Genomic DNA, 10,513 nt, shown 5'->3' with positions numbered 1-10,513 from the left:
TAGCTCTATCCTCATGCCCCAGAGACTCCTCCAGCCAGTGTATCCTTTCTTTGTAAGAAGGGAGACGTTAAGGGACTTAGCCTTTCTGCTTCAAGGACTGACTCGATAGCTCAGTCCACGTGCCCCTGTGACTCCTCCAGCCAGCGTTTCCCTTCTTGTGGGGCCCCCACCCATCCTCCACGTGGCACCTGCACAACCTCTTACAAGGTAAACTGCTGGGGTCGATCCTGCCCACTAAGGCCAAAACGCCCTGGCCAGAAGGGCCCACAACCATCCTAACAAAATGAAATACAACCCCAATGCTTCACTGGGTGAGGGCCAATCCGACGGGTGTAGTCCCTGGCTGCTCTCACCTTGTTGAAGTCCTTTAATAGACTGGAACCTGGTGGTCCGGAGTCAACAATAAGAAGGTAAAGGAGAGAAAGAGGCTGATATTCCTTGATTTACACAGAAAGCCAATAAAGCCCCTGACACGGGACTTGCTCTGTTCACGGAGGCCTCAGGCGCCCTCTCGATGGAATGAAGACGCAGAGTGCCTTCTCGAGAGGGTCTTAGAAGCCCGGGCAGGAAAGTGAAGTCAGAGAGCCTCTGCGCTCCAAGGGATCAGCCTGAAAAAGAGAGAGAGAGAGAGAGAGACGGGGACCAGAGCTCTGATGGAGCAAAGGTGTTTTAATCAACATGGTGTGGGCGTATATACTGTCTTACAAGGTAGTTATTCTCAGCAAAGATAAAGATTAAAATTCCAGACTTAGAAAACATAGGTGATCCATATTAAAGAGAGAGAGAGTTGTAAACAATCACTTTTACAGTATGGTTCACAAGAAGGAAGAGGGTACTTATCACTGTATAGAAAAACTAATGAAGGAAATGCCTGTATTCTTCAGCCCCCAGGAGAGGCTTGCCTCTCCTCTTAATTCCTGAGTATTCAGGAATTAATAAGAAGCAGAGAATTCCTGATGGATCCAAAACAGCACATAGGAAGCCTCCTGTTAAATGCTTCCTGACAATTCCCCCTATTTTATTATATTTGTAAAAAAAAAAAAAAAAAAAAAGGTCTTGACCAAATGAGTTTGGTTAGTATTAACCAACCTTATAGAAAGGCAATGGTAAACAACAAATATAATTATCAAGACAATCACCAAAGCTACAGTTCCAGACCCAATACTGTGGGTAATACTTTGAAACCATCCTTGTGGATCTAGCCCAGGTAATTTGTTCAGCTAAAGTTTCCAAATTAGGGGAAGAGGGCAGATTTTTAGAAAAAGTTTTAAAGATTTTCTTTTACAGTAATTGTACATTCAGAGAGGCATTATCATGTATATTTTGTAAATGAAATTTGATTTGTTCCCAGTTGTAGGCACTATGATTGAAGTGAACAGGAATAACACAAAATTGAGTAGCTTAAAGAAATAGAGGAGTTAATACAAGTATATAGTTTGCAATTAATACAAGTTACAGAATGTTAAAGTCTTATTAAATTGTAAACTTTCTATGGCTATAACAAAAGGAAGTGGGACACAGGCCTGTATAAAATATAACTGATTATAGCGAAAGAAATAGTTACTATGACCACGACTGGTCCCTATGACATGTCCGGTCCAAGTTCCAAGTTCTTCTGTGCTCTGGTGCTCGCACCAAGTTTCCAAATGGCCCATTGTTCAGGCCCACTCTGTTTATGGAGGACGATCTTAGGAGGAGGTGGGGCTAATCCATGGTCAAGTCACTCAAGAAGTCGTTTGTCATAGTAATGTTCCATCATAGTGTCAGTGACCTTCCATATCACACACAGTGTTGTTAATATCATCTGAGCAGTCAGATAACCACATACCATGGGGTCCCCACGCAACAATTGTATGATTAGCCACAAACATTGATTTTCTTGATTGGTTTGACATTTGTGCCAAGGAATGGGAGTATAAGTAAAGTTTTTATAAGTAAACCCTTTGCATAAAGTTCTTTGTTCTTTCCCTAACTCTTTCCCTAAAGTTTCAGTAGTATAAACATGGTTTACAGACAACGAAAGGGCAGTAAATAATCCAAGCAGTGTCTGAAAGTCTTCTTTTGGAGGTAGGACGAAAGCCCAAATTTGTCGGCTGACGTTTATGCACAATTTGGCTGGGCCCGTGCACAAGGGAAGGACTTCATAGCCTAAAGAAATGTTAATTAGTTTTCTTTCCTGCCCAGGGTGTGAGGGCCCTTTCATGTACTAGGGAGAAAGCATATGTATAGAGTCATTAGTTGAAATGATTGGTCCTCTCTCCGTCCATTCGACCACCTGCAATAGAGGGGGGTTGGGTGTTAGTCTGAGCTTGAGCAGGGGGAGGTACAGGCCAAAAGACTGAGCATTGCCGGGAGAATGTATTCAGGACTCGGACGCAATCCCTGTTGAGAGACCAAATTTTCAGCTTGATTAGTAGGGTTTTTATTTGTCTCCAAGTGGGGAGATCATCGGGGTGATGCTGCCAAGGGTGGTGCTTTCTGGAGATCTTTGGAGCAGACATAGCCCATATTGGAATTTCTTCTTCCTGGGGTTCTTGTTTCATCTCCGTTTTGAATGCTGGGGGCCCCCTTGGGTCGAATCTTAAGAAAAGGTTAAAGAATTTAAAACAAATAAAGCTGTATTAACAATAGTTATAGGTTTAGAAAATATGTTGGAATCTAGTAAAGTCTTCTTTAGATAAGGAAGACAGTAGTGTACCTGTGTATTCTCCCTTTTTTAATTTTTTTATTTGTAACTTTAGTGTGTGATGTGTTTGACTATGTCTTGTGTCTGGATTATAAGGAATACTTGTAATATGTATAATAGGAAAAGATTGTAAAAATTGTTTTAAGTGTCTAGAAATATAGGAGTGGGAGTATAAACAATTCTAGAGGTAAATCTATTTTGATGCAAGTAAGAAATTGTTTTGTAATTTATTTTGCACCAGAGTTCCTCTTGTGCCTCTTGAGAAAGTCAACGAGGGCTATTTAAATCAGGATCTCCTTTTAAAGTATTAAATAGGTTAGTCAGTTGATAATTAGCAATGCCTAAAGAAGGTCTAATCCAATTAATATCACCTAAGAGCTTTTGAGAAGACAATGGCAACCCACTCCAGTACTCTTGCCTGGAAAATCCCATGGATGGAGGAGCCTGGTAGGTTGCAGTCCATGGGGTCGCTAAGAGTCGGACAGGACTGAGCGACTTCACTTTCACTTTTCACTTTCATGCATTGGAGAAGGAAATGGCAACCCACTCCAGTGTTCTTGCCTGGAGAATCCCAGGGACAGGGGAGCCTGGTGGGCTGCCGTCTATGGGGTCACACAGAGTCGGACACGACTGAAGCGACTTAGCAGCAGCAGCAAGAGCTTTTGAAAATCATTTAAGGTTGATAATTTATCAGTACGGATCTGAGTTAGTTGGGGAGTAATGCGTTGCCTATTAACAACGAACCCCAAGTAATGGTAAGGTGTAGAGGTTTGAATTTTTTCAGGGGCAATGATTAATCCAGAGTTTTTTAAGCATATTTGAGCTATATCAAACATGTGTTGAGTTTCTAAGATACATGGAGCCGAAAACAATATATCATCCATATAGTGAATAACAAGAAAATTAGGAAACTGCTTTCTCACAGGCTCCAGGGCTTTGGCTACGTAGTACTGACACCTGGTGGGAGGATTCACCATCCCCTGTGGCAGTGCAGTCCATTGGTACCGTTTACGAGGCCCAATATGATCAGGACAAGGGAGAGAGAAAGCGAACCTCTCAGTCTAAAGGGTGTGAAGGTATATTAAAAAAGCAACCTTGTAAATCAATAATAATAATATGCCAATTTTGAGGAATAGTGGTAGGTGATGGGATTCCTGGTTGTAATGTACCCATAGGTTTCATAGATGCATTAACTTTTCTAAGGTCTGTTAGGAGATGCCATTTGTTAGATTTCTGTTTTATGACGAAAATAGGAGAGTTCCAAAGAGAACAAGATTCCTCAATATGCTTTAATTCTAGTTGTGTATCTATAAGTTCCTTAGCCGCCTGTAATTTCTCTTTCGTGAGGGGCCACTGCTCTGTCCAAATAGGCTTGTCATATTTCCAGGTTATTTTAATAATTGTATTGTTTGTTAAATGAGCAGTTGCCCCCAGGAAAAATGTGGAATGTGTATCTGAGTTTGTCTTATATCTTTTTATTAAAAGCATATATCTTAAAAAAAAAAAAGCATACATCTTACTTTTCCTTAGCAACTATGAAGTGTCTTGTATATTAGCATTTTATAGATTGGTGAATATATTTATTATATCATATTATAATATATATTTATTATATACATAAATACATGTTTATATTTATATCAATATATTATACATTATATAATATATTTATTAATAGTTTAAAATATCTTTAGTTTTTATGTAAGAAAACTTTTTGTTAAGAGGAAGTTAATGTTTAGTAATTAATGTTTTAAAATCTTATTTTATTCGGAAATGACCTAGCTATTTAATAAACTTTTATTATTTAGTTTAGTACAACTCTAGAAATTTAAGTTATCCCAATCCTAAGAGATTATTTTAGATTATAATAACATATTATAATAATATTCTATTAAAAATAGAATCTAAAAGTTTTTATCTCATTTATATATATATATATAAAGAGTTACCTTTTTGTTGACAAATTTAGTTTACCTTAAACCTAGGCATAATAAAAGTATTATATAACGTTGATGATTTAAGACATGTCTTAATTAGATTAGCAAACAATTATATTTAAATTATATTTAATTTATATTTAAATAAACATTATATATATTTAATTTTTCAGTTCACGTGAATTTGAATTTAAATAGAGCTCATTCTAAAAACAAAGCTGGGGGCTCCGAACTGACCCAGAGAAGGGCAGTGTCGTCTCGGCGGCACTGCAGAAACCCCCACCCAAGACGGCTCCCCCTCCCCGGGCCTGTCCCCTCTTGCCTGCGAGTCCTCTCGCCTCGCAGGCCTCTCGCATCTTATATCGTGGGGTGAGGTGACAGCAGGCCCGGGGAGGGTGCTTACCACTGAGGAGCTGCAGTCGCAATCAAGGTACAGCCCAAGCACCTTGGGTGTGTTGGACTAAGCTGCTTCTATCTGGCTGTAAAATCAACAGAAGAGGAAAGGAATGTCCCATTGGCAACTGACTTGATCCGAATAAGCCAGTACAGGTTCACGGTTTCAGACTTGATGAAAATGGAGAAGATCGTATTGGAGAAGGTGTGTTGGAAAGTCAAAGCTACTACTGCCTTTCAGTTTCTACAGCTCTATTACTCACTCCTTCAAGAGAACGTGCCACATGAAAGGAAGAGTAGCCTTAATTTTGAAAGACTAGAAGCCCAACTTAAGGCATGCTACTGCAGGATCATATTTTCTAAAGCAAAGCCATCTGTGTTGGCATTGTCTGTCATCGCATTGGAGATCCAAGCACAGAAGTATATAGAGTTAACAGAAGGAGTAGAACGTCTTCAGAAACATTCCAAGATCAGTGGCAGAGATTTGACTTTCTGGCAGGAGCTTGTATCCAAGTGTTTAGCTGAATATTCATCGAACAAGTGTGCCAAACCAAATGTTCAGAAGTTGAAATGGATTGTTTCTGGGCGTACTGCACGGCAACTGAGGCATAGTTACTACAGGATAACCCACCTTCCAACAATTCCCGAAACGGTCCCTTAATTGGATGATTACAGCAACAAAAAACTTCTGAAGCCTTTCTCCACAATCCTGAGCTGTGGATTCCATAATATTATAACGGATTTAAGCTGTGAAGCCTCAAAACATTACAACTAGATTAGCATCGGTGTTCTCAGATTTGGGAAAACTGCCTAATTAACATTACCCTATAGTGGAATTACTCAAATTTGAATTCACCTGTGAAACATACAAATCAAAGTAACAGTATAAATGTGAAATGCAAATGACAAGCCTGGAAAGGTAAACTGTGAATCTTCATTTCTAACATTGATCCAAGTTTCTATATTGGGTCAATATATTGTATTTAGGTGGTGTTTAAAAAGGGTAACCTACTTAAACTATGAGGTTTACATCAAAACCACCATTTCACAAATGCACTTTTTAAGGCACAATAAGGGTCACTATTCTAGACAGTGAGAATAGTTAGTTTCTTGGCACCTATAATGCAACTAATTATTAACCCAGAGATGTGGACCTTACTGCTACATAGAAATCACATTTAAATTTGAGGGCATTTATGTAAAGCAAAACTACCAACTCATTAATTTTGGCATGTTATCTTTAATATTTTTCTAGAAAACAGGTGATGTTTTTATCCATGATTTTAAAAGTTTTATATAAAATTTACTGCCTCAGTCTAGTCCCATCAAGAAAATTAGTTTTTACTGTACTAGTAACTCAAAACAAATTAGCGTCACTCTGAAAACTTTTTAACACTCCATCAGTTTTTACTGAGGACTGTTTTTATAAAACTTGGTTCTAACTTAGAATTTTGCTTAAAAGGAAGAGAATATACTTACATTAATTGCCCCTACAGTGTGCCAAAAGCAAGTATTAGGAAAGGTAAGTAGGCATCTTCATAAGTATAAGGTTGCTGAGGTGTAGTGTTTGGAGATCTACAGGGTTAAAGTGTTGCAGAGAGTTACTCAGTGCAGTGTGTAGCCTGAATCCATCCAGGATGGCTGCACCCAGTTTTGACATCATTTTATGGCTATAGAGGCATTAGAAAATGAACCAAAGACCCACAGTGTATCTCATACTTGGTAAACCATGTTTTATGGATAACTTTACAGTTTTCCCAAAATACTGATACATTTCAATATTTTGAATACATCAGTGTTAATTTTGAGTTGCCAGAGGTAACCTAACCAACTCCCATTATGTTTTGGTACTAAGGGATATACCTTTCAATAAAGTTACTGAAATGCAAAAAAAATAAAAAATAAAATAAAAACAAAGCTGGTATATCGATGGCAGCACTGCCAGATGTTGAGGGTTTCAGGTAAAAGATGGAATTTGCCCCAGGTTTTTGTTGAAGGGCACCTGGGGGGTCCCTGCTTGGAGTTTTCCGGAATAGGTTTTCTTTCAATGTCAGATTTAGACTTACAATCTTTGGCCCAATGCATTCCTCTATGGTAGCGAGGGCAGATTCTTGGAGGTTTTTTATTTTTATATATTTTCTCTTTTCTTTTCTTTTTTTTTTTTTTAGCTTTCTTAGGGCCATCCCTTTTTAAATGGTTCTTATTTCCACATGTAAAGCATCCTTTATTTCCCTTTCTTAAGGCAGCAGCGATTGTTTCAGCTACCATTTGCATCTTTTGAGTTTCTAATCCTAGATTGCGACAAGCCTTCAAATAATCAATAATAGTCCCTTTCTCACAAATTGGAGCTATAGCTTTTTGACATTCCTGATTTGCATTATCATAAGCAAGTAATTTCTCTAGTTGCCTTTTGGCTTCTTCTCCAATTACAGTACGGGAAATAGCAGTTTCTAATCTAGCTAAAAAATCAGCATACGTTTCATTAGATCCTTGAACTTTAAATAAGTGATGAAGTAAAGTAGAAAAGTGATGGGGCTTTCCAGCCTTTTTACCCATGTCTTAGTACTTACCGGCCTCAATAGGCCCTGGGGTCACTCCGTCCAAGAATTTGCCTACGTGAACCAAATCCCTGTTCTGGGCGCCACTTGTTGAGGTCCTTTAATGGACTGGAACCTGGTGGTCCGGAGTCGACAATAAGAAAATAAAGCAGAGAAAGAGGCTGATATTCCTTGGTTTACACAGAAAGCCAATACAGCCCTTGCTCTGTTCACGGAGGCCTCAGGCGCCCTCTCAATGGAGTGAAGAAGCAGAGTGCCTTCTCAAGAGGGTCTTAGAAACCCGGGTGGGAAAGTGAACTCAGAGAGCCTCTGCACTCCAGGGGATCAGCCTGAAAAAGAGAGGGAGTGAGAGAGAGAGAGAGAGAGAGAGAGAGACGGGGACCAGAGCTCTGATGGAGCAAAGGTGTTTTATTCAACATTGTGTAGGTATTCATACTGTCTTACAAGATAGCTACTTTCAGCAGCATCCATATGAAAGAGAGAGTTGTAAATAACCACTTTTACCATATAGTTCATAAAAAGAAAGAGGGTACTTATCACCATATAGAAAAACTAATGCCAGGACATGGAAGCAACCTAGATGTCCATCAGCAGATGAATGGATAAGAAAGCTGTGGTACATATACACAATGGAGTATTACTCAGCCATTAAAAAGAATACATTTGAATCAGTTCTAATGAGGTGGATGAAACTGGAGCCTATTATACAGAGTGAAGTAAGCCAGAAGGAAAAACACCAATACAGTATACTAACGCATATATATGGAATTTAGAAAGATGGTAACAATAACCTGGTGTACGAGACAGCAAAAGAGACACTGATGTATAGAACAGTCTTATGGACTCTGTGGGAGAGGGAGAGAGTGGGAAGATTTGGGAGAATGGCATTGAAACATGTAAAATATCATGTAAGAAACGAGTTGCCAGTCCAGGTTCAATGCACGATACTGGATGCTTGGGGCTAGTGCACTGGGACGACCCAGAGGGATGGTATGGGGAGGCAGGAGGGAGGAGGGTTCAGGATGGGGAACACATGTATACCTGTGGCGGATTCATTTTGATATTTGGCAAAACTAATACAATTATGTAAAGTTTAAAAATAAAATAAAATTAGAAAAAAAAAAAAAACTAATGAAGGAAATGCCTGGATTCCTCAGTACTGGGAGAGGCTTGCCTCTCCTCTTAATTCCTGAATATTCAGGAATTAATAAGGAGCAGAGAATTCCTGACAGATCCAAAACAGCACACAGAAAGCCTCCTGTTAAATGCTTCCTGACAGCACTAGTCCATTTGAGGGTTGTTAGATGTCATCAGATGAAGAGGCATTGCATGTGATTGTTATCAAAGGTATTCACAGACTTGGAGAAAGTCTTTTCCTTGAAATGGAGATGTCCACCATGGGAAGCCTTCCACTGATGAAGAGGGGAGTGCTCTGCAAGACCCAGCAGTTAGACCGATTGTGGAATGCAGCATAGGAGTGAGCCCAGGACAGGAAGGCATTGTCTTGAGGATCAAATGGCACACTCAGGATTTTTGGAGTCAGCAGAAGTAGGCTCACATAGGTTATCAGGCCCATCTGAAAAGTACAAAGTCAGAGCATAGAAAGTAAAGACATAAAATGAATTCACTTAGTTCTGGTCAGGGTGCCACCTCTTAACTCGAGTGTGATGTACCTACGAATCAATTCCTGGCACTTTGACAGCTGTGGGAAAAGAAAGAATAACCTGGTAAGGGCCTTCACAGAGGGGCTCAACGGATGGGCTCCCAGACCCTAATGTTTCTATGAGGACCTCAGTTCCTGGCTCAAATAGAGGCTTGCTTGACTCAGAGGCTGGGTCAGGAGTCATCTCCCAGAGTTCTGTTAATGCCTGTTGAAAAGCTGAGAGCTGAGTTACATAACTAGTTAATTCCAAGGCTTCAGGGTCCATAACAATGTCTGTGAGTAAGAAAGACCTTCCATAAATACATTCAAAGGGGGACAGTCCCTTCCTTTGGGGGGCAGTTCGAGCCCTCATTAAAGCTATGGGTAGGACTTTAACCCAATTTTCCTGCGTCTCTTGAGTTAATGTGCGCAGATGTCTTTTGATAATGTCATTAGCTTTTTCAACCTTTCCTGAGGATTGGGGTCTCCAGGAACAATGTAAGTGATATTCTATTCCTAGAGTTTTAGATACCCTTTGAGTTACAGCAGCTTTAAGGCAGAGCCATTGTCACTCTGAAGGCTCTGTGGCAGCCCAAACCTGGGGATAATTTCATGGATTAAAATCTTTATAACCTCCTTAGCCTGTTCACTATGACAAGGAAAAGCCTCAATCCATCCAGTAAAAGTATCCACCCAAACTTGTAAGCAAGAATACCCATTAGCTTTTGGCATATGAGTAAAACCAATTTCCCAGTCCTCTCCAGGATAACTTCCACGTCATTGTAATCCAGATTTTTCTAGCTTTTCAGTCTTTGGGTTATTTTTCTGACAAACCTCACATCTTTTGATAATATTCTTTAAAGTGTTTCTTTGTTTGTTTGTTTACCTTTAAACAAACGAGAAGCCATCTGGTAAGTACTCTCTGCACCCAAATGAAAAGTCTGGTGTAAACCCTTAAGAATTTTCCATTGAGCACTTTCAGGAATTATTAATCATCCATCCTCAGACTGTAACCATCCTCTATCAGTAATCTTTGCTCCTCTTTTCTCATATCTTTCTAATTCTTCCTCAGTATATTGTGGTTTTTCCTGTTCCACAGGACCTGTCCAGATCAAAGGCATCTGAAGCGAAGGGGTTTCATAAAGTGCCGCTTTTCTGGCTTGACAGTCAGCCAGCTGATCACCTTCGACTACTTTACTCCCATCTCTGTTGTGTCCTTTGCAATGCATGACAGCTACTTCTTTAGGACAATATATAGCAGTTAAAAGTCTCTCAATCTGTCTGAAATGTTTAATAG

At 39.6% G+C, this 10,513-nt stretch overlaps 1 pseudogene across 1 annotated transcript; it reads left to right on the top strand.

Annotated features, from left to right (window-relative positions):
- Nucleotides 1-283: 283 nt before the first annotated feature.
- Nucleotides 284-6,911, top strand: LOC113883409 (annotated as a pseudogene). The gene is made up of 2 exons (XR_003508631.1): nt 284-311; nt 5,034-6,911. The product of XR_003508631.1 is annotated as a cyclin-G1 pseudogene (transcript).
- Nucleotides 6,912-10,513: the final 3,602 nt, after the last annotated feature.

Source organism: Bos indicus x Bos taurus, chromosome 25 (assembly GCF_003369695.1).
Source record: "Bos indicus x Bos taurus breed Angus x Brahman F1 hybrid chromosome 25, Bos_hybrid_MaternalHap_v2.0, whole genome shotgun sequence".
Classification (NCBI taxonomy): domain Eukaryota; kingdom Metazoa; phylum Chordata; class Mammalia; order Artiodactyla; family Bovidae; genus Bos; species Bos indicus x Bos taurus.
The sequence above is the reverse complement of the archived record's forward strand: the minus strand, read 5'-3'. Positions and strand labels throughout refer to the sequence as shown.